This window comes from Kogia breviceps, chromosome 11, assembly GCF_026419965.1.
Source record: "Kogia breviceps isolate mKogBre1 chromosome 11, mKogBre1 haplotype 1, whole genome shotgun sequence".
NCBI lineage: Eukaryota > Metazoa > Chordata > Mammalia > Artiodactyla > Physeteridae > Kogia > Kogia breviceps.
This window is the reverse complement of record NC_081320.1, coordinates 51,186,271-51,213,995: the sequence shown is the minus strand read 5'-3', so window position 1 is coordinate 51,213,995 and position 27,725 is coordinate 51,186,271.

Below are 27,725 nucleotides of genomic sequence, written 5' to 3'. Positions count from 1 at the left end.
CAGTCTTGAATTTCAGTGCGTCATTCTTTGGTTTTCTTTACAGTGTTACCACCTTAGTATGCGTTCCTATACAATATGCTATTTGCTTTTGCTAGTTTAAAAAAATTCATGTAAATGGAATGCACTGTATTCTTCTTCCGTGATGCTTTCTTTTCACTCAGTATTGTGTTTTTGGTATGCAGCCCCGCTGTGGTGTGTCATCTTACCTCTCAGGCAGCCCCTCCTTAGCCTTCATCTTTCCCGTGACCCTGCAGCCTTGAAGGGCCATGGGCTTTGGGTTTGTCTTTGTCCGGTAGTCCCATTGGAGACCCCCCTTCTTTCTAATTACGCTCCTCTTGCTTCCTCCTTGCCGTCTTCCACCGTAACCTCCTTCAAGTGCAAAGACAATCCCCACCACGCATCGAGGCATGTGCACCCACGCACAGGGTGTTTGTGCCTTTGTGACAAATACACAACCATAACGCTCACGTGGAGGGGGTTTAATGATTGTGACTCTTTTACTTTGCTGAAGTCTGGACCCTGGCAACAGAAATACGTTCTTCTTCCTATTTTAGGAAAGTGAAGCTTGCTTTTACTGCTCTTGGACTCGGCAGGCCATGCTTTGCAAATATGAGTGAGCACAATTACCTGGGGGTGGGGATGGGGGCTTGTTAACGAGGAGTATTTCTGGACACCGTTCCCTAGAGGTTCAGAGCCCGATTATCTGGGGTGGGGCCCAGGAATCTGCATGCTAGTAAACATGCCTCTCTCTGCCCAGCAATTCTGATGCAGACTATCTTTGGCCACTCCTTTGGCAAACACTGGCCCCTGTGCCAGCCAGAATCAGGGGTGCTTGACTAGCCCTGTGGGGGGCGGGGGGAGGTTTCTGTGGGCCTGGGGCCCACTGGGAGCAGCCTGAGATTGACCTGGGGAGAGGCAGGCAGGTGTTCGTGAGCCAGGCCTTTCATGCCACGCCAAAGGAGGGTTTAGCAGTGTGTGCCCTGGTCCTGCATCTTGGAAAGATCGTCTAGTTGCTGTGTGGAGGGATTAGGGCTGGAATCAGGGCACCAGTTAGGAACCTGTCTGGAAAATGACCTTGAAGTCATGACTGACAAGTCAGACAAAGCTGAGGGAGACACTAGGGTTCAATGGGGCAGCATTTTAGTGTCTATAAGGATGTATGGTCCTGAGGACCTGGAGAAATATGTTAAGAATGACACTCAAAGTTCTAGAGATAGGAGAAGGCATTTATACTATCTAGAGAGCCAGGGAAATGCAGAGTCCAATCCAGTGACAAAGCTCACTGGCTGTAATCTAACTTGAAATCCTAAGCAGCGGTGACACACCTCTAAGGCAGGAAGGCCACCTCTCCTAGCTTATGGTGACCCTGCAGGGGAAGATACATCGAGTTGAGGTGTCCTTTCAGAGTTACTCACAATAATCTAGTCAGAGCCTGGCCGAAATCTGGTCTATAGATGTCTGAGAAGCAATTTTTCCCTAAGTAAAGTGTTCCAAACTTCTAAGATAAACATGGGGCTTTTATGATCATGCAGATTACCTAGTCTTCTCCATGGAAGTGCAGATTCATTGGATCTGGGCTGGAGCCTAGGAATCTGTATATTTAAGAAATGCCCCACATGGTTCTTATTTTCTGGGAAGTCTGGAAAATCCCACCGTCTGGAAAAACTTCTTTCAGCCCAGGAAGATTTATAACCAAGTATAGAAATGATTTAAAGATAAACCTATAGTATTGATTCTTTTGTTCTAAGAATACCCTATGCATATCTGGCATTTTAAGTACTTGTAATGTTGAAGAGAATTTGCTCTATTAGAGGAAGGGTGAGACTTATAATTCGGATTTTAAAGTGTAATTGAGTAAATGAGTTAGACTTATGATTTTGAGTTGAAAGTTTAATAAATTTATGTATGGTGTTGAAAGTTAGGAAAACCTAAATTGTTACTATATTTATCCATTTAACTTATTAGATTTATATGTTTTTCAAAAATTCTTGGTAAGATTTTGTTTGCGCAATTGAGGAACTTAAGAAAAAATTGCATATATTAAATTTATAAATGAATGTGTTAAATTAATGATGCTTATAAAGTGTACCAAATATTAACCAAGTAAGTACTAGCCAAAGAAATCCTTAAAGATGTTTGTTATAGTTTTGTTTACTAAATTTATAAATAGGGAAAAATATTTTAAGAATTTAAAAGCTAAAGGAAGATTTTTAACAGATGAATGGATAAACAATGCAACGAACATAGGAGTGCACAGATCTTTTCAAATCAGTGTTTTCGTTTTCTTCAGATAAAAACCAAGGAGTGGCATTGCCAGGTCATATGGTAGTTCTATTTTTAGTTTTTTGAGAAACCTCCATGCTGTCTTCCCACCAGCAGTGAATGAGAGTTCTCGTTTCTCCATGACCTTGACAACACTTGGTTACATTTTTGATGATAGCCATCCTGAGAGGTGTGAGGTCATGTCTCATTGTGGTTTGGGTTTGCATTTTCCTGATGAGCATCTCTTCATGTGCCTGTTAGCCATCTGTATGTCTTTGGAAAGAATGCCTATTCTCAGGAGTTCCTGATTTCCATTCTCCCAGTATTGATCACATCCCAGCTGTGCTGAGGCATCCTGCCCTTCATTGGATGATGCAGAACAGGTGCCTCATTGGTGAATCAGCCCTCAGGCCAGGGCTGCCCTAAAGGACGTGGCAGTGGAGGCTTTGTCTGGCCTCAGACCTCTGCTACTTGGAAAGGGAAGGCAGCGCTGGTCGGAATGGGCCTCTACACGGCCTTTCTTCCTCTTGGTCTCCCTCTCTTGCCTGATGGCTGGAATAGAAGCTCCTCAGAGGCCAGGCCCCAGCCCTTGTCCACAATCAGGTCTCAGGTCCAGCTCCATGTCTGGCCTGGCTCCCAGGCCCTGGGAGAAGGTGGTGAGTATGGAGGGACTGTCCAGCTCCTCGTGCAGGGAGAGCCCAGCCTGCCACCCTTTTGTTCTCAGGGAGCCCCAGGTTGAGGGATCCACCCAGGAGTGGGTGGCAAACGGCTGTACCCCTGTGGGGATGGGGCCAGCCTCATCCCCCCACATTGCACACCAGCATCTTGTTCAGAGCCCTTTGGGGGCCCCCGGACAAGGGAGTGAAGCAGGAGGTTAGGTTCCTGGGGCCATTTGCTAGATGAATGAGCGGGGAAGGTGGGGAGGAAGTAAGGGGGTGAGAAAGGCCTCCGGAAAACAGGTGCTTCCTGTACCTACCAGGAAGCAGGTCTCCTGCTGGACTTCAGACCCCTGGATAGTAGAGAGTGACACTTGTGACATCTACTGCCTGCTGTTGCTGCAGGCCGCCCCTGTGCCTTTAATCATGTTTAATTCTTGAAAGAGCCCTGCAGTGGGGAAGAACACCCTTCCTCTTCCAACATTTCTGCCAAAACATCAATGCCCCAGAGACCCTACATGGTTACAACCCTGCACGGTAAGGTCTAGCTGCTGACCTCAGGACACCTGTCATCTGTGAGGGAGGCTAGACCACCACCTCTGGCAGAGAAACAATTGTGACCCAGGTGGGAAAACTCTCAAAGAAGAGGTGGATGACACAAGTCAGGTAGGTTCCCAGAATAGGTATAAAGTCTCCTTTGTCATCAACATTTGGGGACTTTGGCCTTTGAGGAAATGAGCGAGGTGGTCATCAAATCATGACCCTTAAGCCCAGGATGAATTCTTTTTTTCTGGTATCTACCTCTGTCTTTACTCCCAAACTCCAGGAAATCAAGAGGAAATAAGATCAGAGTCAGCCCTGGGGCCAAGTCTGCCGCAAGCAGCTGATGCTGGTTGATCCTTCCCTGAAGAAGCTCCCACCAGCCTCTACACAGTGTTGCCTGTAACCAAATACTGGCATTAGAGGGCCGCGGGATGGCTCGTGACCATCTTAGGAACTCAAAGCTGACACCATTTGGTGTAGCAATAAAATCCTGAGATCGGGCCAGGGGAGAAGCCCATTGGCCTGGTATTTGATCTCTGCTTAAGTGTTCCTTGTCCCTGTATGGAGTTATTTCTCAGAGCTGAGCAACGCGGGTCTGCCAAGCACCAGGGCCATCAGAGGGCCCAAATGAATGAGCCAAGTAAAACAGAGAACTCGCCATGTCAGCACTGACATTCCTGAGTTAGGAGAGAGTACAGCAGCTTTTCTCAGTTTGGGCTGAAATATGGGAATTACCTGGGCAGCATAAAAAATATCAAAGCCCAGGTCCCACCCCCAGAGATTCTGACTACGTTGGTTTTGAGTGGAACCAGGTGACTCTAATATGCCGCCATCAGCACTGAGAGCCACGTTAACACCTGGCTGGCCAAGTGGCGTCTCTGTCTGGGTTGAAGCCCATCCGCATGGCTTCTGGTGCACGCTCTGTCTTTGACATCTGTTGTGTTGGTCCGAGGAGAAAGGACAAAGGAGAATGCTGCTCTTGGTATGTTTCTGGGTGGTGTGTTTCTGGCAGGCCAGAATTTAGAAGCTTTGGGTGAAGAATGAATGTTCTGCTGCCTTCTTCTGTCTCCAGCTGTATCGGGGGTCTGAATGACCCCTGATGAAGTCATGTCCTGGTGCTCACTAGATACCCCTAAAGGTCGCCCAGTGGGTGGTGAGTTCCTGAGGCTGGTGGCCATCTCCAAGTTGTAGGGGCACATAGCGGGCTCTGTGGACTGTTGTTCCTGCCATAGTTCTGAGCCCTTAAAGTGGATATTCACAACTTGGACTTGCTCTTCTTCTTCTGGTCTGAGATGAGGTGAAACAAGCCTGTGGAGTGACTAGGAAAACTAGTGATTAGAAAGATGATCTAGTGTCTAAACTGTGGGAGCAGTTCCACAGGTATGGAGAAGGGGGAGGGCATGGGGGACCCGTGCAGTCACGGAAGGCTCCGCAGAGGAGGTGAGACTTGAGTCTGGAAGAACTTAGTTATGAGGATCAGGGGAGGGGAACTTTTAGCAAAGGTGAGTGAAGATGTTGAAAGAGGAGATGACAAAATTATAAACAAAGATCAGCTATTAGGATCCATGTGGTATAAGGAGGGGCCAGCATGTTGGCTTTCTTCAAATATGTCTCACCCTGGGATTCTTTGGGCAGAAATGAAAAATATTTTCATTTTTTTTTATAGTTCTCAAAAGGAGATTCCCAGACCAGAATCATTAGCATCACCTGAGAGCTTATTAGATATGCAAATTCTCAGGCCCCAACCTACTGAATCAAACTCGAGGTGGGGTCCAGTAATTTCTCCCTTTCCAAGCTCTCCTGAAGCTCATTTGTTTGAAGGCCACTGTCCTACTCTGCACCCTTATCTGCTAAGTGGACTCTGGTTATTATTGTCAGAGACAAGGGACATGTTTATTCTGGGATATGTCACTGCCCTCCCACTGCTCTATGGTCATATTATTACTGACCTTTTGTCCTGTCCAAGTGACACAGTCAAATAGTTGACAGACTCTTATTCACATAACTCAGCCAGCCTTTATGGAACAGATGCCATGTGCTGGGTGCTATTCTAGGCTAAGCCCTGGGAATGCAACAGTGCACAAATCAAAGTGTGTTCTTCCATGCAGCTTATGTTCTAGTCAGGGGATGATCCATCAATTAAACATAAAAATATCTATAAGTTCTAGATTTGGAGAAGAAAAATATAAGTGATGGGGAGGAGTGTTTTCTCGACTGTGGTTAGAGAATATTTATCTGAGGTGATATTCGAGCAGAAACCTGGTTGAAGTGAGGGAGAAACCACGTGAATTTGAGGGAGAGCACCCAGGCAGGGGGAACAGAAGTGCTGAGTCTCTGAGGTAGGAACAGAATGTTCTAAGAAGAGAAAGGAAGTCAGTACAAGGTGGAGAGAGACAGGCCCGGGAGGCAATGGCTAGATCACGAAAGACCTTAGTGATCCTGTTCAGGTGACTTCCCTGTGAGTGAGGGCAGGCTACTGGAGGGTGTTGAGGATGTGAATGATGTGGTATTTCTCCGAACAAAAATCACGCTGAAGAATGGACCATTCCATAAGAGTAGAAGCAGGGAGGTGAGTTAGGAAGGCACTAGAATAATCCAAGTGAGAGATGTGGTATAGAGATGGGAATGAAAATTAGGTGGAGCCTAGTCTAGTCTATTTTGAAGGAGGAGCCCAAAGTCCATGCAGATGTATTCCTTTGGGGCAGAGACGACTGGACAGTGGCTTCTGGGTTTAGGCAACTGGACCTGCCTTCTTCTCTGGTCTAAAGGCCCCTGAGGATTTCCCTGGCGGTCCAGTGGTTAGGACTCCGTGCTTTCACTGCAGTGGGCCCAGGTTTGATTCCTGGTCAGGAAACTAAGATCCCACAAGACACGTGGTGTGGCCAAAAAAAGTAAATAAATAAAATAAAATCCTATTAACAAAATAAAGGCCTCTGTCTTCCCACAGTTCTACAGCCGCAGGAGGGCTGGGGACAACCTGGAGGCATTCAGAGGATCTCTCCCTTCCTCTAAACTCTGCACTGGCCATCGGAGGCTGCCTCGTAAGCTTTTTTTTCCTTATAAATGTCATTCTTTTCCCATAACTGAACTGTGTTCTCAAGGGCTATAGCTAAGCTTCCCTGAATCTCCCCACCCCATCCATTCCCAATAGAATAAAAACAGTTGTGAGACCATAGAAAAGCATGCTATGGATTAAATGTTGGCTGAAACCCTTTGAAGTAGAAATGGCAGTCTTTAAGACAAGAAAACTGAGATTCAGGGAGTAAAGCTACTAGCCTGATAACAGCTACCCATTAAGAGAGCTTCCTTCCTGCTAGGGAGGTTTGGATGGTTGTGTGTGTGTGTGTGTGTGTGTGTGTGTGTGTGTGTGTGTGTGTGTGTGTGTGTGTGTGTGTGTGTGTGTGTGTGTTTCTCACCACCACCAAGCAATTATCCAACACCAGCTAGGTGTCCTACAATTCAACTCAGTTCTGAAACTACCTAGAGATAGCATCAGATTCCACTGGTTAAGGGCTCGGTCCCACAGGTCTGCTCTCACTTCAGATGCCAGTCACAAGTCCAGGTTGTTACTTGTCCCTCTGACTCACTGGCTGTAAATCGGACGTTCCCATGACCCCCTCCTCAGGTTTGATTAATTTGCTGGAGTGACTTTCAGAACTCAGAAGAACAGTTTACTTATTAGATTACTGGTTATATGTAACTCAGGAACAGCCAGAAGGGAGAGATGCATAGGGCAAGGTATAGGGAAGGGGCACAGAGCTTGCAGCTCTGAGGGTACCACTCTCCCAGCACCTCCATGTGTTCCCCACCTGGAAGCTTTCTGCATCCTGTCCTTCTGAGTGTTCATGGAGGCTTCTTTACATAGGCATGAATGGTTAAGTCACTGGCAATTGGTGACTGAACTCAATTTCCAGCCCTTTTGTTCCTCCCCAGAGGTTCTGTGGAGGGACTGAAATTTCCAACCTTCTAATCACCTGGTGGTTTCCCCTAGAAACCAGCCCCCATCCTTAGGTGAACTAGGTGCTTTCCAAAAGTCACCTCATTAACATAAAAGACACATGTATCAGCATGTACCAGTCTCCTCACTTAGGAAATTCCAGGGTTTTAGGAGCTCTGTGCCAGGAGCGGCAAAGACCAAACATACAATTTTAAATCACAATATCACAGGTGGCAAATGGCTGAGCTAGGTGTAGGCCTTACAACTTCTCAGGTTGTTTTCATGCTGAGGATCACTGTCCCCCTGTCCCCACCCATCTAGTCTCAGCAGGTGCCAGAGCTGCCTTTGCAATGTCTTCTATGAAGATGCTTATCCTCTGTGAGTAACTTCACCCCTCATCTCCCCACGTCCCTCCCCTTTGAGGGAATCAGTCTTAAATGCCAGCTGAGGGGAACACCACCTCCTACAAGTTGGATGTGATGTTTTTTTGCTCTTATTTCTTTTTTTTTAAACATCTTTATTGGAGTATAATTGCTTTACAATGGAGTATTAGTTTCTGCTTTATAACAAAGTGAATCAGTTATACATATACACATGTTTCCATATCTCTTCCCTCTTGCTTCTCCCTCCCTCCCACCCCTCTAGGTGGTCACAAACCACCTAGCTGATCTCCCTGTGCCATGAGGCTGCTTCCCACTAGCTATCCACCCTATGTTTGGTAGTGTATATATGTCCATGCCACTCTCTCACTTTGTCCCAGTTTACCCTTCCCCCTCCGCATATCCTCAAGTCCATGCTCTAGTAGGTCTGTGTCTTTATTCCCATCCTACCCCTAGTCTCTTCATGATATTTTGCTCTTATATCTTTTTTTTTTTTTGGTGGTATGCGGGCCTCTCACTGTTGTGGCCTCTCCCTTTGCGGAGCACAGGCTCCGGACGCACAGGCTCAGCGGCCATGGCTCACAGGCCCAGCTGCTCCGCAGCATGTGGGATCTTCCCGGACCTGGGCACGAACCCATGTCCCCTGCATCGGCAGGTGGATTCTCAGCCACTGCGCCACCAGGGAACCCCCTGCTCTTATTTCTTAAACAAGCTCTCCTGACACCTTCCCCTCAACAGCTTGAAGGCGCTAGTCTCCTGGGCCAGGCACAGGAAATGCGTGAAAAAGAAAAATATGAGCTTTGCTCTTTAGATCACTCATCTGAACAGGGTTTCTTCCCAAAGCCTCTACCCGGTTCTTTTTCTCCTGCAGGACTCAGACCTTCTTGGACAGAAATCTACATCCTCAGGAAACGCTGTGTCATCCTGAAAGGCAAGATGGGTGAATTCTCCATCCCGATGATGCAAAGTCAGTTTCCTCAGAACATCTGGTGCAGCTGGACCATCCGGGCTGGCCCCCAAAGCCATGCTGTTGTCTATGTCAGTGTGTTTAAGGTCATAGGAAATGATGACTGTGGGCCAAACCCTGACAAGGCTGTGTTCCAGGGGGTCTCCCCTGTGGCAGAAAGCAGTATGGTCCATGCCTATTGAAAGAAAAGGGTGCACGTTTATGCCACCCAAGCTCTGGCTGTGCACGTGGTCCTGCTATCTCAGAACTATGGTCGAGGTGGGAGATACAGGCCTTTCAGGGGGAAGTGTTATGTCTTCCGATATCCCAGAGCAGATTCAGGAGAAAAGACCATGAAGCCCCAGGTTACACAGGCTCCCATCTAATTTCAAAGACCTTTCTCCAAACCCACTGCTAGCACCACTGGGCCAAAGACTCAAGCAGAGAAGAAACTTGGGGTCTCTGGAACTTCTATGCCCATCTGGTTCAGCCAGGCTTCCTCATGTTCCTCACCAAGCCTGCAGCAGACGGCATCCAGGCCACTAAATCCGGAAATAAGTGGGAAGGATCTTTGAAAAATATCCTCTTCTCCAGCCCCAGGGGAACAGCAGTCTCTGATCCCAGGTGGCCAGAGATCCCAGAAGAAAAAGTATCTTTTCCGGGCCCTCAGCCAGTGGAGAAGCCCCTTCCAGCGCTGTGATTCCTGTAACAAGCTCTGTGGCAGCCACTCACCGGCAGCTTGGTCCTCGCCTGTAGAATGGGGAAGGCTGGAGGGCACCTTAGAGGATGTGCCAGCCACGAGGCCCACCCCTGTGGACTCGCTGAGATCAGCCAACTGCTCAGATTTGGGATTATGGGAAAGGACTGCACCCCAGGAAGGGGAGCTTCTTTCTCCCAGTCCTTCTCAGGTGGTGGAGAGCATTCCTGGAAGAGGCCAGCAAACGCCTGTCCAAGCAAGAGTCTTGCCTGGTGAAACACCATGCTGCTATGGAATGATGTGCAGGCTTGGCTACTGAGGCCCAGCTGTCCCTGGAAGGCAGGCTGTATCCTTTCCCTGTCATCACACAGCTTGCTCACATCTCCGAGTCCTTTTTCCTTGTGTCCCAGGCTGACAGCTCTCTTTGGGGAATTCTTGCTGCTCCTGCAGACACCCTAACTTCTGCATCAAGGGTTTGCTTGGCTAAGCACTGGGCTCATCTCCAGTGAGGCAGGGGTCACCTTGCTGACTGCATCTCTGGGTGGTGAAGTGTTGTCACCACCTATTCTCTCCATGGCCTTCAAGTGGCTCCCTCCAAGGCAGAGTCATAGTTTGTCCCTTGGATGGGCTTTTCCTCACCACTTCCAGAGCCAGGACAGAGAGCCTGCCCCGGAGTGTGGCCTCTGAGTGCATCTCCTCATAGTATCACGGGCATCTTACGGAAAGAGACCCAATATACACTTCCTGGAGTCCAGAGGGGCTGGCCACAGAGCCACTGGAGAGCCTGGCCAGAGTGACGCTGACAGTGGCCTCCCGCTGAGTTCCTCAGCCACAGCTGCTCCTGAATATGCTCCCCAACCCTCACTGGTATGCCCGCCCTTGCCTACCACAGAGGTCCTGGGATACCAGAGGGGGCCACAGGGACGTCTACACCAGCTTCATGGCTGGTGTCAGGTTTACAGTTGCCTTCGGATGCCCTGTCTGAGACTGGAGGGCAGGTCGCAGACAATGATACCTCCCCCCTCAGCTCCCTAAGTCCAGCCATGCCCCAGGGCTTGTCCAGTCAAGGAAAGAGTACAGTGGCTGCTGGCCTCTCTGCTGTGCTCCCTGGGAGCTGCAATTCAAGCTTTCTGTGATTAACGCTTTCCTTCTGCAGAGCTCACTGGTTTTTCCAGTTCCCTCTCCAAGTCTGGCCTGAGCAGAGATGGCATCTAGAAGTTTAGTGATTGCTTCCCTGGCCTGAGCCCAAGGAAGCAGTTCCTAGTGGGGCAATGGCTTATCCTCACTATTTGAGGAGTGAGAACTTGCTTCCAGCTACATCCTAGAAGAGAGAGCACTGAAGTAGCAGGACTGCTTAAAGGAAGAACACTAGATGGTGCTCTGCGTCTTTTTTTTTTTTTTTTTTTTTTTTTTTTTTTTTTTTTTTTGCTGTACGTGGGCCTCTCACTGCTGTGGCTTCTCCCAGACGCACAGGCTCAGCGGCCATGGCTCACGGGCCCTGCCGCTCCGCGGAATGTGGGATCTTCCCGGACCGGGGCACGAACCCGTGTCCCCTGCATCGGCAGGTGGACTCTCAACCACTGCGCCACCAGGGAAGCCCTGCTCTGCGTCCTTTTGCTTCTGAGTTAATTTCCTGGTTTTGTTGCATGGCGAACTGCTCCAAAACTTAGTGGCTTAAAGAAACAGCCATTTTTTCCATCTCTCTTTTGTGGGTCAGAAATTTAGGCAGGTCTCAGCAGAGTGATTCTCCCATTCCATGTGGGATTGACTGGAGTTTCTTGCTGGTATTTAGCTGAAACTTGGGCTGGTCTGGAGGGTCCAGGATGGCTTTGCTCATAGGCGTTCATAATACGAATGTTGGTGGGGACAGCTGGAAGGCTGGGCACTGTGTGTCCCTCTTTATATAGTTTTGAGAAGTCTTTAGTCACATTTCTACAAGGTGGCTGGATTTCCCCGGAACAACTTTCCAAGAAACCAAGGTAGAAGCTGAATGGTCTTGACGGTGCCTCAGGTGTCATGCAGTGTGACTTCTGCTGTGGCCTAAGGATCAAGCCAGTTGCTGAAGCCAGTGCAGACTCAAGGGGAGAAGAGCAAGACTCTCCCTTTCAGTGGGTGGAGTAGCAGAGTTTTTATGGCCACCTTTAATTACTACTTTGTGCATCTTGGACTTGTGGATGCATGTTTTTTATCCGTTTGAGGAAACTTGCAGGCATTTCTTCCTCAGGTATTTCTTTAACTCAATTTTCCACTCATTTCTTCTGGGACTCCAATTATAGAGCTAAGACTTTCTTATTCAATCCTCCAAATCTCTTAACTTCTCTCATAGTTTCATCGCCTTGTCTCTGTGCTGCATTCATGGGGGATTTATTTGGTTCATGAAGGTTTTTTCTTCTTCTGACACCTTCCGGTTTGAAGGGCAAGAGTGCAGAACACAAGATTGTCACCTGGCCCCGCGGCCTGCTCAGTAGGTTCACGGCTAATCGCTCAGCAGGTACTGCTGGAGACCATACCCTTGTCCCACCCAGAGCTCCACAAAGGCCAGGACACATGGTACAAACCCACAGCCTTCCTCCCCTGCCAGGGTGAACAGCTCGACCATCGATGGCTTGTCCATCTCAACCTTGGGTGTGGACAGAGGCCGGTGGGGAGGACGGGCCACAAGGGGCTGGCATCCTCTGCACGTACACGTGGGAGGGTGACCCAGGGACCAACACCTCGCGCTGTGGGGTGGTTTTAAGTGCTGTCCTGCAGCGAGGCAGGCCTAAGAGAACTGGGCCTGAGGTTTGTCCTCTTGGTCAAAACTTACCTGTCCTGTGTCCCTCACCAAGTCCAGCTTCCCAGATCACCTGCCTTCTGTCACTGGCTATAGCTCCTTACCTGTCCAATTCCTTTTCATCCTCTAGGTCTCAGCTCAGATGCTATCAACAGTTACTGTCACATCACCCCATTCAATTCTTTCAGAGCACTTATTGCTGTCAGCAGTTTTCTCGTGCACTGTCTGCCTCTCTCACTGGAATGCCAGTGTCACGAAGGCACGTCCCCTGACTTGTTCACTCGTGTATCCCCAGGGCCCAGCAAGTTCTTGGCACATAGCTTATAACTGGTGGATGAATGCTACCTCTCCTTGCAGTATCTGTTTAGGAACCTCAGGAAATACAATGATAAACTCAATGCTTTTAGACTTTATGGAATCCTAATGAGGGACGGCTTTGAGTGAGGGGAAGGGTCTTAATGAATGCTCTAGAGGCATTTTCTCAGTTCTGGGGGGCCTTGTTTATTTACATCAATGGGGATCCAGTGAGTTGAATGAGTACCAGTTATTCCTTCTCAAATACCTTACAGGAAAATAGATGGTATTTATTCCATCTTTTGAATCCCCTCTACCTAACTCTTGCAAATCGTGAGGTTTTTGAATCCTATCAGATTTAAGTTACACTTCCTTCCCCCAAAGCCCATGGTCTGAAGTCGGTGGGTTCCTGGCGCTGAGCCCGGGAAGCTGATTCTACTCTAAAAGAGCAAGTGGTGGGTACCCTGGGGCCCCGGGGGCATAGGCGGGTTCCCTCCAGTGAAGTGATTGTGTAGCATATGGAAAGGAAGCCTGGCAACTGCCCGACAACCCTATGACTTAGGCATTTTGGATCTGCTGGGTGCTCTGAAGAGTGTCACTTCCCCATGACTCACAGAGCAAAAAACAAAATTGCAGCAACTTGTTAACCTTTAAGATAAGACAGCACCGTTCATTTCCTGTCGGGACCTGTCGGAAACAGTGACTGCACATCTGTAGCTAGAGGTGCTTATCCCAGGAGGCTGTTTATGGAATTTCATTCCCCGCGTCTGCTCTGCCTGGAATGAACCAGTTTCACCAAGCAGAGGGCCGTTCCTAGGGAGACATTGAACTGATCTACAGGGCTGCACAAAAATCTCAGTTTGTTCTTGATGATATCTTTCTCCTTCCCTTCAACTGCTCTTTCCCACTCTGGGCTCACAGGGCAGGTGGCCCCCTGCACCGCTGAAGGTAGAGGGCAGTGGATCACTGAGGGTGGTTATAGCCTGGATTCTTGCTACAGCTGCTGGAATAGCTGTTGTCTAAGACCTCGGGAGGAGGTCTTCCTGCTGGTTTCTCAGTAACTGCTGGTCTTCTATGGCATTTTCATTTCAGATAAAGCTGTTAAGCCCAATCAGAAAAAAAGAGGGAAGAAAAAGGGTTGGGATGGTGTCAGCTCTTAGGCAATGCCAGGTGGTGTGAGAAGGATCTAGGAAATGTTGAGGGGGAAACTCCATTCCTTTCAGGAATTTAATAATGGAGTTGTATCAGTCAGAGTACACGAAGTTACACTGTGGTAACAAACACCACCACCATCCCAGTGGCTTAAAAACAAAGGAAGATTTTTTTTTCTCAGGCTACAGTCCATCCCATTTGGCGGGTGGGCTTTGCTCACAGGAGGCCCTGGGGTACCCAGCTGGTGGTCTTTGGATGCCTCACCAGAGGGGAAGAGCTCCGGAAGGTCTGTCTTTGCACTGGCAGTTAAATGCTGTGGCCCAGCAGTGAACTCATAGGCTGGGAGTAGTCACACAAGCATGCCCCAACACAAGAGGGTCAGGAAGGATAATCCTACAGTGTCTGGAGGGGGAAGAGCTGGAAACAGGGAGCTGCCCCAAAGTCAGTAACGAGAGTTGACTGAGTTGGCCTTTCAGGCTTCAGAATGGTTCACACTGTGGAGCTCCAAGACTTTGACTTGAGATTGTTTTAACCATTTAGTGGGCTTGAGGGCCGCAAAAACTTGGTCTCATGGCCTTGTTCTCCTGCTCCGGCCTTGAGAGCTATCATGATGTTTATTTTCTCGGCACTTTGTAGTCAGTATGAAGAGGAAGCTTTGGCGGATGGAAGGTAATTGGGATTAGGAGATGAGATCTGGTATCACAAGTGTGGCTATTTTAATGCTGTTTGGAGAACACAAACGGGTCACATTAATAGAAGTAGAGGAGGCAGATCAAGGGAGGGGATGATGCTCCTTTATTCTACTGTAGTTATACCCGGCCTGACACGGTTCTGTTCTGGGTATCATACTTTGAAGGCAGTTCTGACAAGATTTGGTCAGGCTGGGACCCAGGTAGGGTTATCGGGAGAGTCAGGAGTCTTGAAGGTTATTGAAAGGGGTAACTTGGCAGCTGCTGTCAGAAGTTTTCCTTTTATTGGTGAGGAACTTACCTGCCCGTATTGAGGTGGATTGGACTGCATGATAAATGGCATGCTCATTACTATAAGTGACCAAAGAAAGCCAGGGAAGGGAGTTTGACCCTCCAAACAAAGGGTGGCTGTAAGAGGCAGCTTCTTGGGTCCTTTCCACTCTGTCATGATAATTCTCTGATTCAGTTTTTGTTTTTGTTTTGTCACACCCTGTGGCATGTGGGATCTTAGTTCCCTGACCAGGGATTGAACGCTAGCCCCCTGCATTGGAAGCGTGGAGTCTTAACCACTGGACCACTGGGGAAGGCCCTGATTCAGTTTTTTCTCATAAATGAAAATAAATCTTTCCTCACGAGAGAGGGAGTGAAGGCCAGTTGAGACTCCACTATAAAAAACACTGCTGCTCACAAATGCTCCTCTGCTAATCCCTCAAGAATCTTGAAATTGGTGGTAGACACTCCATTTTACAGGTGAGGTAACAGGCTGAGAATGAAGGAAGTCAGGCACACATACAGTCTTACAAGGTGTTTTGGTTTAAGTGTAGAGTCTGGAGTCAGCTTGGGTTTGAATCCTGGTTGTGCAGTTTTCTAGCTGTGTGACCTTAGGTAAGTCATTTAACCTCTCTGTTTTATCCTCTGTAAAATGGAAATGATAGTACCTCTTAAGGTTGTGAGGATTAACCAATTTAATTAATTATAGAGAGCATACTGAACATCAATACCTTGGCACAGAATGTGAGCTAAATAAGTTCATCTATTATTAAAATCATTATCAATGTTTGAACTAAGTTTGAAACACTATAGGAATTTGATTCATACAAGTAGGAAAGCAAAACTAATTTCACTTTCTCCTGTTACCCATGTAGATGTAACAATATTTTCTTCGTTTCCCAGAAATGGCTCTGTTCTAGCATTTCAACATAGTCAGAAGTAAGATTTCATAGTTGGAGAAGTAAGATTTCATAGTTGGAGAGCACTAGATATATTCCAAATCGATTAATCATATTTAGAGACCTGAATCCTCTAAACTCATCCTGTAGGCCGATAGCAGAGGAGAGTCTGTGTATTCAGGCCACAAAGTACTGTCTTCAGTAGTCATGACAGGAAATTGACAAAATCAGTCTTTCTGATCTGGACTTCAGGCTATGTGCCTTCCCAACCTTTACAAGTACACAAACAATACATTTTTTAAAAGTATATTTTAGTATTTATAATATATATTTTACAAATATATTTAGTATATTTAGCATAATGTTTAAGGTTTTGTTTAACAGGCTTAACCTGAATAGCAACATCACCCAGGGCCATTGTCTTAGAATCCATTCCCAAGTCTAGTGTAAACTCAAACATCAATGCAAGCAATGAGAATGTGCTTTAGGTCGGTTCGGGAGTGGGGGGCGGGGAGGTAAAAGTCCCAAAGGGGCTTGTGAGATTGAAGCACTGTCTGTATGTTTTGTTGATATGTTCCCTCCCTCCCCACTCCGGCAGATGTCTTGGTTAAGGTGATGGTTAAGTCAGAGCACCTGAAAGAGTGGGGACTCTTCCAAAGTATTAAAATCTGTGGAGAGAGAAATTAAGCCGGAGGTAAGCTGAGGATTGAACTAAGTGGCTGCGTGCCCGTCGACCCTTCTTGTTCTGGTGACAAGGTCAACAGTCCCTGGTAGGAATCTCCACCCCCTGCACATTCTCATTTTCTCCCTCTCCCCCTCCCCCCTTTACTCACCCCCTTCTCCCCTACTCCTGGCTTTTGGCTCTTACCCAGGTGGGAAACTTTCTCCTACGTCCTGACTTGCTGGCCCACCTTCTGGCTGGGATCAGGGAACACAACTGAGGGGCACCAGGCATGACGGGGAGGTGTCAGACCGTTTAGGTGATTAGGCTCTAGTCCCAGATGAGCCTCTCCTAGGTTTTTGGACAAAGTGTCCATTCCAAATCTGCTTTCTTAGCTCTGCAAAATCCACATGTAAGTTTAACAAAGGTTCTAGTTCTAAACGTTACTCACTTACTGAGACCTAATTGACTAGGAATACTACTACTACTACCTGCATTATTGACAAATCTCTGAGCTGGTTTAGGGAAGGACCATAGCTACTTAGACGGTACAAAGGACCCCCCCCTCCATCCCACACTCCTTATCTCCTCACAGTTCAGGTGGATACAGTCTTTTGCTGTAACAGACATCAGTGATTGTGGCAACTCTGGTGCCCCTCGTTGTTCACCTTCAGTTGACAAAACTTATGCTTCCTCAAACGAATTTTCCTCCTGTAAAAAGATCTGGCATAACTTCTGTGCCTCAGTTTCCTCTCCTATAAAATGGGAACAATAATAGCACCTACCTCATAAGATTGTTATAAAGATTAAATGAGTTTCTGTGAAGAGCTTAGAACAGTGCATGGCATGTAATACATGTTACAGAGTGTTAGTGGTTATAAGACATTACTTATAGGGCTATAAATTGCTATGTACCTTCTGGAAAACAGGGTAACAGACATATCAAGAACCCAAAACAAATGGCTCTCAAACCCACATATCCAACTTCTAGAAATCCCAGAAAGATATTACTTGTTAAACTCATATACCAATATATTTCTCACAGGATTATTATAATAAAAGTTAGAAATATGAATGTTGAAATCATATGGGTCAAATAAATCATGGTACCCTGTACATGGTGGACTCCTTTATAGCTGCTAAAAGACTATAGCAATACAAGTTTTAAAAAAAATCTACAAATCTGTGTGCACATAAGTATAGTGATGAACACTCCATGTGAAAAATGGGTGAGCACACAGGAGGGTGTGGGCCGTGGCCTTGTGAGTTTTCCTTTTTTCTTTCATAACTAAAGAGGAGATCTGCAGCACATGCTAAAGATAGTCAAATCAAACCAAAAGTGGGAAGAAGACAATGAGTTTTTTTACTTTTTTTCAGGAAGACTTGACTTTAATGATAATTGTCACTTAGCAGTTCTTCCTGAAACTAGTTGCCTTTCTTATTTATTTATTTAGCGGTACGCAGGCCTCTCACTGCCGTGGCCTCTCCCATTGCGGAGCACAGGCTCCGGATGCGCAGGCTCAGCGGCCATGGCTCACGGGCCCAGCCGCTCCGCGGCACGTGGGATCTTCCCGGACAGGGGCACGAACCCGCGTCCCCTGAATCGGCAGGCGGACTCCCAACCACTGCGCCACCAGGGAAGCCCTCACTTTTATTTTTGAAGAAAGTTTGTTCAGAAAAGGACAATCCCGTTAGAGATAAGCAACAGCTATCTACCTAATGCTGCGGTGCATCGGGTCATTTTTTGGGGCATCATTCCCTTATGTTTCGGGGCTGAAGGCAGCCTCCATAATCAGTCGGTAGGAATGTGTTGAGTCTTGACCAGCTGTAATAAAGAGCAAAGGTGGTCTCACACAATCTCTACTCTTGTTTACAGCTCTTAGGAAGAAAAGACTCTATTCAGCCCCAAATGATGAAGGCAGGCTGACTGGAATGGAACAGTACATGTTCTGTAAGTTTAGTTGTTTTAGTCAGTGGTTACTCCATTTGCAAGGGAAAAAGCCTAATTCATTTCTATTACGTCCAAGTGCCCAAATTAAAGGGAAAAACCCCATCAAGGGTTAAAACCAGAGTGTCAACCGAGATCTTCACGAAGCTTTCCCTTCCCTTGTAGTAAACGGGAGGACAACCTGGTAAAACACAATGAACTGTGGCCAGAACCACTGATGTCACTAATGTCCCAGGAAGAGTGTGGTTAGAAACCACCTCCTTGTGCTAACTTTTCATGAGAGAGAGGAATTTTCATACAGACATGAACCAAGACTTCTTACTTGACGGAAAAGATGTGAGTTTAAATAAGAAACTAAATGAATTCAACAGTCTACAATATAGTTTCATAACTAAATTGTTTAGCCTTAGACTCTTTAAAAGCTAAACATTTCTCTACCAAGAGGTATTTAGGTTGTGTTTTCTTTTTCTCCCTTATAAAATATTCCTAGAAGAGATGCTGTGAATGTCACACAGGTTTTCTGGCGACAGTCTCAGAGGGTAGGTGTGACTAATTTCCTGTCTTACCAGCTAAGGACCCTCATCCAGGATGCTCTAGGAACCCATGAGGCAGAGAAAAGATGTCCCTTCCTCAAAGGTATGGATGGGTCTTTTGGCTATTGGCGGCAGCCGGTACTTACTGTGCTTGGAGGATTAGGCGTGCTTCAGCCAGAATCAAGTGAACTGCAAGTCCCTAGTGCTAGTCTATGTCATTTACTGTGGAGAGCAGGCCCCCTCTCAGTCTTCACCATGGAAAAGTTGTGCTTGTACACCAGCCCAAGGAAGAGTTGGCTATGAATTCATCCATTTATGTCATATATTTTATCGCGTTCCCTCTGTGGATCAGGCATTGTCCTGGGTCCTGGGGATTCAGTAGTGAACCTAAAAGACTAATCCCTTTCCTTATGGACTTTACGGTCTAGCCAGGAGACAGACAAAACTATGGAGTTTATTAGTTGATAAGTTCCATGGAGAAAAACCAGGGAAAGGAGGATAGGGTGGTGTTATTATGGTCTTTAAAAGGTGGTAAGGGAAAGCCTCATTGAGAAGACGTAGGAGCGAGCCATAAAGCTAGCCATCGGGGTAAAAGTATTCCAGACGGCGTTGAGGCCCTGAGGCAGGGTTGTGCTTGATGCGTTCAGAGAGCAGCATGGAGACCAGCAAGAGAGGGAAGGACAGAGGAAGAGTCATTGCAATAGTCTGGAAGATAGTGTGGCAAAAGGGACTAGATAGTGAGGCTAACCAGAACAGTCTATTTCTCCTGGTTTTTGATGTGAACGAGTGTAAAACTGGCCTGGAGCTCTGTGGTGATGGAGCAGATGTGTCAACAGAGTTGGTTGGCACTTACAGAATGATATTTCATCGTGTATACCACATTTTCATTCACTGTTGAACTTCTTAGAGTTATTTCCAGGTTTGGGCTATTATCAGTAATGCAGCTGTGAACATTCATGTCCATGTCTTTGGATATGAATGTTCATTTTTCCTAGGCAGATTTCTGGGAGTGGAATTGCTGGGTCAACTGGTAATTTATGTCTAACTTTTTAAGAAACTGGCAAGCTATTTTCCAAAGTGGTTACACCATTTTACAATCCCATCAGTAACACATGAGGATTCCAGTTTTTCCACATCCTTGCCAAAGCTTATTATTATCTGTCTCTCCCATCATAGCTCTCCTACCATCATAGCAGTGGTATCTCACCATGGTTTTAATGATCCCTGCCCTCCCTAATGCTAATGATCTTGAGCATCTTCCATGTGCTTGTTGGTTATATATTGAAGAAGAAGATTAATGACTTTTTGGCTGTTGCTTTTTAAAATCCCAAGAGAGGGAGATTCTAAACATTTCTAGGGGTAGAAATGGATTTTCTGTCCTGCTCATTAACTGCTTTATCCCAAGCACCCAGCACAAGAGTTTGAGAGGAGAAGGTCATGTATTCATTTCTGATGGCTGCTGTAACCAATTACCACAAACTTGGTGGCTTAAAAACAACACACATTTATTCTCTTACAGTTCTGGAGACCAGAAATCTGCCATCAGTTTCATGGAGCCAAAATCGAAGTGTCAGCAGAGCCTCCGGGGGAGAATCCATTTCCTTGTCTTTTCCAGTTTTTAGAGCTGCCTTTTTTGCATTCTTTGGTCCATGACTCCATCTTCAAAATGAGCTGAGTACCATCTTAAATCTCTCTCTGCTTCCTTTGTAATGTGGTTTTCTTTCTCTGCTGTAGTAAAATCTCCTTCTCCCTCCTTAAGAATGCTTGTGATAACATTTAAGATCGACCTGAGGAATCCAGGGTACTCTCCCCATCTCATCACCCTTAAGTTAATCACACCTGTCAAGTCCCTTTTGCTTTATAAGGTAACATTCACAGGTTCTAGGGATTAGGACCTGATTATCTTTGGGAGCCATTATGCAGCCCACCAGTCAGTTAAGCCAACGCGGCTTCACTAGCTCTGGACTTGGAATTGGCTGGTCCGGGGGAGACCCTAATGCGGGAAGCCTTTTGGAGGCACAGGTAAGTCCTGGAGGGATACTAGCGCCATTTATACCGCAGATCTCTTACCTTTTCCTCCTTGCTTATATCCTCCTAAAACACGAGGAGTTGACGGCATCTGAGAGCTGGGAGGGGCTGCCAGCCCTGTTACTGGATGATGGTATGGGGGGCAGGACTAGAACTCGGGGCCTCTGCCCGCGTCCCTGCCTTTCCCTCCCCTCCCCTCCCCTCCAGGCCCCCTGCCCCCAGGCAGGGTCCTCCCCCGCTCAGCACCTCCGGAGGTGACTCACTGTCACAGTCTGGGCGGCAGCCACGCTGCGTCCCCACGCGCGGCCAGCAGGGGTCAGCATCCTCCGCGCAAAAGGCTGCCTCCGAGGGGTGGGACTCTTCGCCGCCTTTCTTCCAGCCGCCGTCCGTTTTGTTTCTGTTGCTGCGTCACCGTCTTAGCCAGAAGGCGTTTTGCGTCTTTTTAATTTCTTACCCTAACGGGCCTATCCCGGCCCGCTCGGCGTCTCACGCTACCCCAGGGAGACAACCGCCTGGTTGTCTCCTCAGGCAGCAGCCAGTGCGTGGGCTGGTGGAGGGCTGGGGGGAGGGGGCTTCCTCCTCCCCTGGGCCTGGAGGAAAAGCGGCCTCGTCCCCAAAGGCAAGAGGAAGGAGAGTGTGCCTGGGTGTGGTCGTGCTGTGAGGAATAATGCGCGCGGGGATGGGAGGCAGCAGTTTCTCTGTGCGCTGAAAGCCCAGGGGAGGACTTCCTGTTAGCAATAAACCGCAGATGGTTCTAACTGATGTAGGATGGTGCAGCTTAGGATGTTTTGACCTTATGATGGTGCGGAAGCGATATTCAGTCAGTAGAAACTGGACCTTGCATTTTGACTTTGGGCCTTTTTCCCGGTCTAGGGATGTGCCGGTATTCCTTTGTGATGCTGGGCACGGGCAGCACAGCCCCAGCTCGCGGTCAGCTGCCCCATCATGGAGGGTGAACAACCCATCAGTTTTACAAATCATTCTGGACCCGGATAACCACTTGCTTTTCACCTTTAATACAATATTCAATAAATTACAGGAGATAATTAACATTTTGTTATAAAATAGGCTTCATAGTAGATGATTTTGGCCAACTGCAGGCTAATGTTAGTGTAAGGCAAGGTAGTCTAGGCTAAGCTGTGATGTTGGGTAGGTTAGGTGTATTAAATGCATTTTCCACTTAAGATATTTTCAGCTTAGGACGGGTTTATCAGGACCTAACCCCATCGTAAGTGCAGGAAGATCTGTATTAGATTTGGAATGAGTTTCTCACTAAGCTCATCAGAGCTTCCCAACCAGATTACTGACCAAAATTAATCTGAATAGGAAGTCCCCATGGTTGCCAGTGGGAGAGTGCCCTTCTCCGGAAGATGGGGGGTGGAGATGTGCTGCCCGGATGCAGAGGGCTGGGCTAGCCCCGTGGGAATTTCTTAGCCCTGGGACAGAGTAAGGACCTGCTGCTGGTTTTGCTATAGGCTCTGAGCCAGGACTGTGATTAAAGCCTTCATCAGATTGGCTGCTCCCCCCTCTTGTTTGTGGCCTGACCTGAGGGGTTGCTGCCAGCAGCCTCTGGTCCCACCACTGCTTTGCCACTGAACCCGGAAGTGGCTATTCTACTGCAAAGGAGCTAAGACCTTATTTTCTTGCACCAGCATTTCCCCCATGGCTTATTTCGCTAACCTCCGAGAAGACAGAGATTAGAGCTTAGATCTGGTGTCAGAAAAAGTTCTGGATGTTAGATCTGATTTTGCCCCTTACTAGCTAGAGATGATGGGGAAGTGTCTTTACCCCTTTATGTCTCCATCTTCTTGCCTGTTACGTGAGGGCTGCTAACAGAACCTACTGCATAGGGCTATTATGAGGAATAACCCAGTACTTGTAAAGGTTAGAGCTCCAGGCTTTTAAAACCCTGTCTCTTGGTCTGGGCATCCCAGGAGGACACTAAGGCCAGCTGATGGGTGAGGCCGTTCCTGTGTGTGGAGGCCGGGTGGCACACACACTGCAGGGCAGGAAATACAGCCTGGCCAAGCTGGCAGAGCAGTACTCTGCAGTGTATACCCTTCTGGGAGGAGGCCTTCATGCTCCTCTTCGGTGCAGCTCAGAGACCATCCTCAGTGGTTCATTCCGCCTGTGAGGCGGCAACCATAGCGACTACAGGAACTGGATCACGTGGGTTCAATCCCAGCCCAAGACTCACCAGCTGTGTGGCCTTGAGCAAGTGACTTCTCCTTTGTGGGGATTGGTTTTCTCGTCCACAAAATCCATATAACATAACCCACTATCTTGTTACATCACAAAGATCGAGAGGTGGTGCACATGATGCTGCTGATCTGAGCACCTGCCCCTCAGCAACCTGGCACTGATGACCCAGATGGTGAGCACATGGATTTGGATACTAAAGACAGAAGAATATTTGAGTAGAAAACCAAAGATAAGTTGGACCTTCTGGAGAGGCTCTTGCAACTGCTGGTCAACTTGCTTGTTTCTACAGCAAATCCAGGCCAGGGCAGTGCTGTAGGGTTCCTGGACATTTGTGAGCATGACAGCTGATCCCAGAAGCACCTTCAGACACTCTGCCAATATGTATTCCCATAGACAGTTCGAAGAAAAACTTAGTTCTGGTTTTGAAGTAAATTAGCTTCAATTTTTAAAGAGGATTTACAATCTGTTATGAATAAAGCTGCTATGAACATTCATGTACAACTTCACTTCTCTTGGGCGAATATTTAGAAGTATGATTTGGGGGTCATGTGGTTTCTATGCTTGTAGAACTTCTGATTGAAAATTGTGAGATAGTTGGAGAATTGCTGCCCTCATGGGAGAGATTTCAATCAGATGTGACAGTAGGGAGAATACCACAGATATTATTGGGAGTCAGTTGGTGGTTTTTGTGAATAACAAGCAGCGTGTGTGTGCGTGTGTGTGCGCATGCGCTTGCTAGGGGCAGCCGGGATGTTGCCTTCTATGCTGTCTCGGGGAGGCCAGGGCATACCTGCTCTTAGGGCTTCTACTGAAGCTGCAGAGAGGCAGGGCCTTGGCCTGGTCCCTCAGTGGCCCATTCTTGTATGTCACTGAAATCTGCATTCGTTTGGGCTTAAGGGGCTGTTTCTTTGGAATTTCTTTACTGTCAGCTTGGTTCAAGGCAAAGTCACTCAGAATTAAGAGACCTTCTACTGAAGGCTGGCCCTCGGTCCCAGGCACATGGCGCTTATGCAGCGCCATGTTTCTGCTTCCTGGCCAAGTTTCTTGACCAAGTCCCTACATGGAGCACCCACATTCTCCTCTAGTTCATTTTCCAGCCTGTCACAGCAAGAGACTTCCGTAAAGGAGTCAAAACCGGGCGAAGACTTTTCATTTCCATAAACAGTGCCCAAACTGCCTTACACACTAACTTAACTTACAGAACAAACTGTGCTGCTTAATTGACTTTTCATGTGTTCCTAACCAGAGGGGAAAAGAGGACATTCACAATCAGCCCAGATGTCATTGTAGCATTATAAAAAGTATTGTATTGCTGTAAACATTTTTGAGTACTACATTTTTCTCAGGCCGTGATGAAATGGGTTTCCTTAAGTAAGCAAGCAATGAGGACAAATCATAAAACCAAAAAAACGCTAAAAATAGGGGGGACATGGAGCTCATGTCCTATTCAGTTACAGGAATAGCTGCAGAGCACATGTGTTTTCTGTACTAGAATGCAGACCATTACACGTTATTTAGCCAGGCCAAGGTACTATTGGCTCTGGTCTCAGGAAAAGCATCTACTAGTCCTGCTGTGATCTTATTTAATCCTCATAAACAAACCTGTGGGTAGAAATGATTGTTGTACACATCTTCTAGGTGACAAAATTGAGGCTCCATGAAGTAGACTAGTTGTCCTTCCTCCCTTTGCTGCAGTTTAGTGGTTGAGCTGATCATTGGGAGCCATTGGGCAGGATGCCCCCGGAATGTGACTCAGTCACTGAGCTTCAGGGTTTCTTTCTGCCACACTGTTCCCACATTTTTGTCATAAATGTCTCTGGGCCATTGGTTATTCTTACAAACCCCTTACCCTTCCTTTTTTTTTTTTTAAAATAAAAGATTTCACCTTTACATCCCCTCTTCTGGAAGTTGGTTATCAGGCCTGGGTATCCCATCTGAGTCCTAGACCACATCAGCATCTTCTTTCATTTTCATCCACTTTCCACAGAAGTAGTTGCTCAGAGCCCATCAGAGAGACCCCAAAACAACTATTGTCCCAAAGGTTGCATTTGTTTTTTTCAGTTATTTCCATGAAGAGTGCTTTCTCTGAGGAGAAATAGTTCTTTCAGTATGGGCTGCAGATGCCTCTTCCTCAGCCCTGTTGACTCCAGGCACTACCATTAACCTGGAGAACTTGGTGTCCCAAACCTCCCTTACCGGGGCCACCTCAGACCCAGATGTGAAATAGATTTTGCCCTTCCACCAGTATTCCTGCACCAAGGATCCTAACTGTCTCCGTGTCTTTTGTGGGATAAATATGAGTCCATAGAGTCAAGAGGAACTCTCTCATTCTTAGGCCATGCTTCCAACATAATTGCTAGCTGTGCGTGCAGTTCTTGTGGGCTTGCGTGTCTTCCTGGGAAAAATTCCTACCCCGTTTATCGTCCTTTGTGGTTTTATAAGGTAGAATACCATTCACTCAATTTGAAGCTCAGAAAAAAAAATAGATGCTTAGTATTGTCACTTGCCATTCCTACTTTGTGCAGTTCATCTTTGGGGCTCCTGTAGATACCCCTAATATAAATTATGAATAGTTATTATTGCCAGGAAATGTAGCATATTCTTTGAAAAATGGTTATTTTAATAAACTCTGGCACCTATAGCGTTAGATCAATTGTTGATCTAATATAATAACAAACCACAATAACTTCTTCATTTTTTGAACTGGAAGACTAACCCCCTTGTCTCATTCAATTCTATTTTCAATTTGATGAACACCTGCTATGTGCCAGACTCCCAGGAAAACAAAAATGAGACAATGCCTACTTTCAACTGGGGTAGGAGATGAGCATTAAAATGTTTAACAAAGTTGTAGAAGAAAAAGCAGGTGATTTTGGCTGGGGGGATGGGGACAGCTTTATGGCATAAGGAAGCTTTGAAGATGGAGCTTTTGATGATGCATACAGAGTAGGCAAATTGAGATTCAAAGGTATAAACTGGTGAGTATGGATTTTCCACTGAGGAACTGGGTCCTGGGGTCGGCCAGCCCCTTGGGCTCCTATTAGGTCTCATCAACATGTTGATCTCCTGGAATTTGGGAAAACACAAAGTGCTTCCAGGACTTGGCCCTGAACTCTGCTCTCTGGCATACAAATATGTTCAAATGAGCTTTGGCCTGATTAGGATCTGAAGTGGCTAGGCCAGCCCGGAGAATGGGAGATGAAGGTCAGCGTGACCTCAGAGTCCTGAGCAGACAGCATGGAGGTTCTTTGGTTCCACTTCAGCTCCCCCAAGCTTGACTGCTGGTTCCCTGTAGGCAGGCATCTTGCTTGGCCACTTCTGCTGGGCCACCCCACACCAATAGGCAGGGGCATCTGGAAGATAGTGGCCTTCCCTCTATGTGGCCCAAAGAAACTTGGCTTTTTCAGGGAAATGCTGTGAAGGACCCCAGAGATGACCAAGTCTACTGTTGGTCAAAGTGTGGTCCAGGATTGAGGATGGCACAGGGCCACCTGAGAGCACTGGCTAGCCAGGCATGTCCCTGAATCTCCTTCCAGGCCCCCGGCACCCCATCTGTGGGGTGGGTCTGGGATCTACCAGGTCACAAGGTCTCTGGGTGATTCAGACTGAAAACCTCTGAGCCAGCCCTCATTTTGCATCCAGTGAGTGGACCGGGGTCTGATGGGTGAAGGGGTTTGTCCTGAGTACTAGGACGAGAGCCCAAGCCCACTTCTTGTCCAGTGCTGGTCACTCCACTCAGCACGCCTGTTCTTCACTTCCACCTTCCTCTCACTGTGCAAACCTGGAGTTCAGGTCCTGAGCATTCAGCCTTGGCTGCCAGATCAGTGGGCTGACGGTTGCCATAGGAGCCGAGAAGCCAGGAGCTGGAAACTGAAGCCTGAAACTGGCCCCCGAAGGCTGATTCTCGGTGTTTTCAGCCTGTGGTTTCCTTATGAACAGTCCCCTCCTCTATCCAGCCCCCAGTCCTCCCACACGCCCAGCTACCTGCCCTCAGCCCTGGTCCTACATGCATGCACCTCTTCATAAACCCCCTCATCACGCTCAAGCCCCTCCAACTGTGTGCCCCCTGCATCAGAAAGTGAGCAAATATGAATGTGCCCTGAAATCAGCATTGAAAGACCCAAGTTGCAGCCCCATGCCACCTTGAGCACGTCACCAGCCCTCGCTGGCCCATGCAGGATGTCACTCCGTATGTTTGTCACTTTGGCTTTTCCTTCTGGCTTAGATCACCCCACCCACGACCTAAGAAGACAAGTCAGACGAAACCAACCCCTCTCCAATGTGCCAAGGGGACCCCTGGTTTTGCCCACAGTTTTCTTCCCCATAGTTAGCACGCTGCTGCTGCCACATAAAGGTGCTCAATAAGTATTCGTGGAGTTACAGATACATGTGAATGTAGAGGCACAGAGAGGCTAGCAATCAGCGGGAGCACTTCAGTTGAAAAGCCCCCTCCAGGCTGTACTTCCTGCCAATGAGTTCAGTAAACTCCTTCTCTGAATCCTTTCCATAAGCCCCGCTTTGCTCTTGAGGATCTGATTATGATCAATAATGCCCTGAAACGATGGCTTTGGCCATCTCATCTGTAAAATGACAGGCTGGGTAAGATGGTCCGTCTTCCTTCCCTCTGCCTTTTCTTTCGAACTTTCTCCCACCTCCTCCCACCGGTCAGCCTCTGGCTCACACACCCCTGCTGGTGTCTGCTCTCCTGAGTACCACGCCCACCATTCTCCCCTGGTTCACAGACTTGGGTGTATCTGTGGCCATAATACCTTGTGGGCTGGACTTTCTTTGGGTTCCACCCTCTCCCCTTGTCATGCGTGGCCTCTTCAATCCTCCAGGACCACTCAGTCCACAA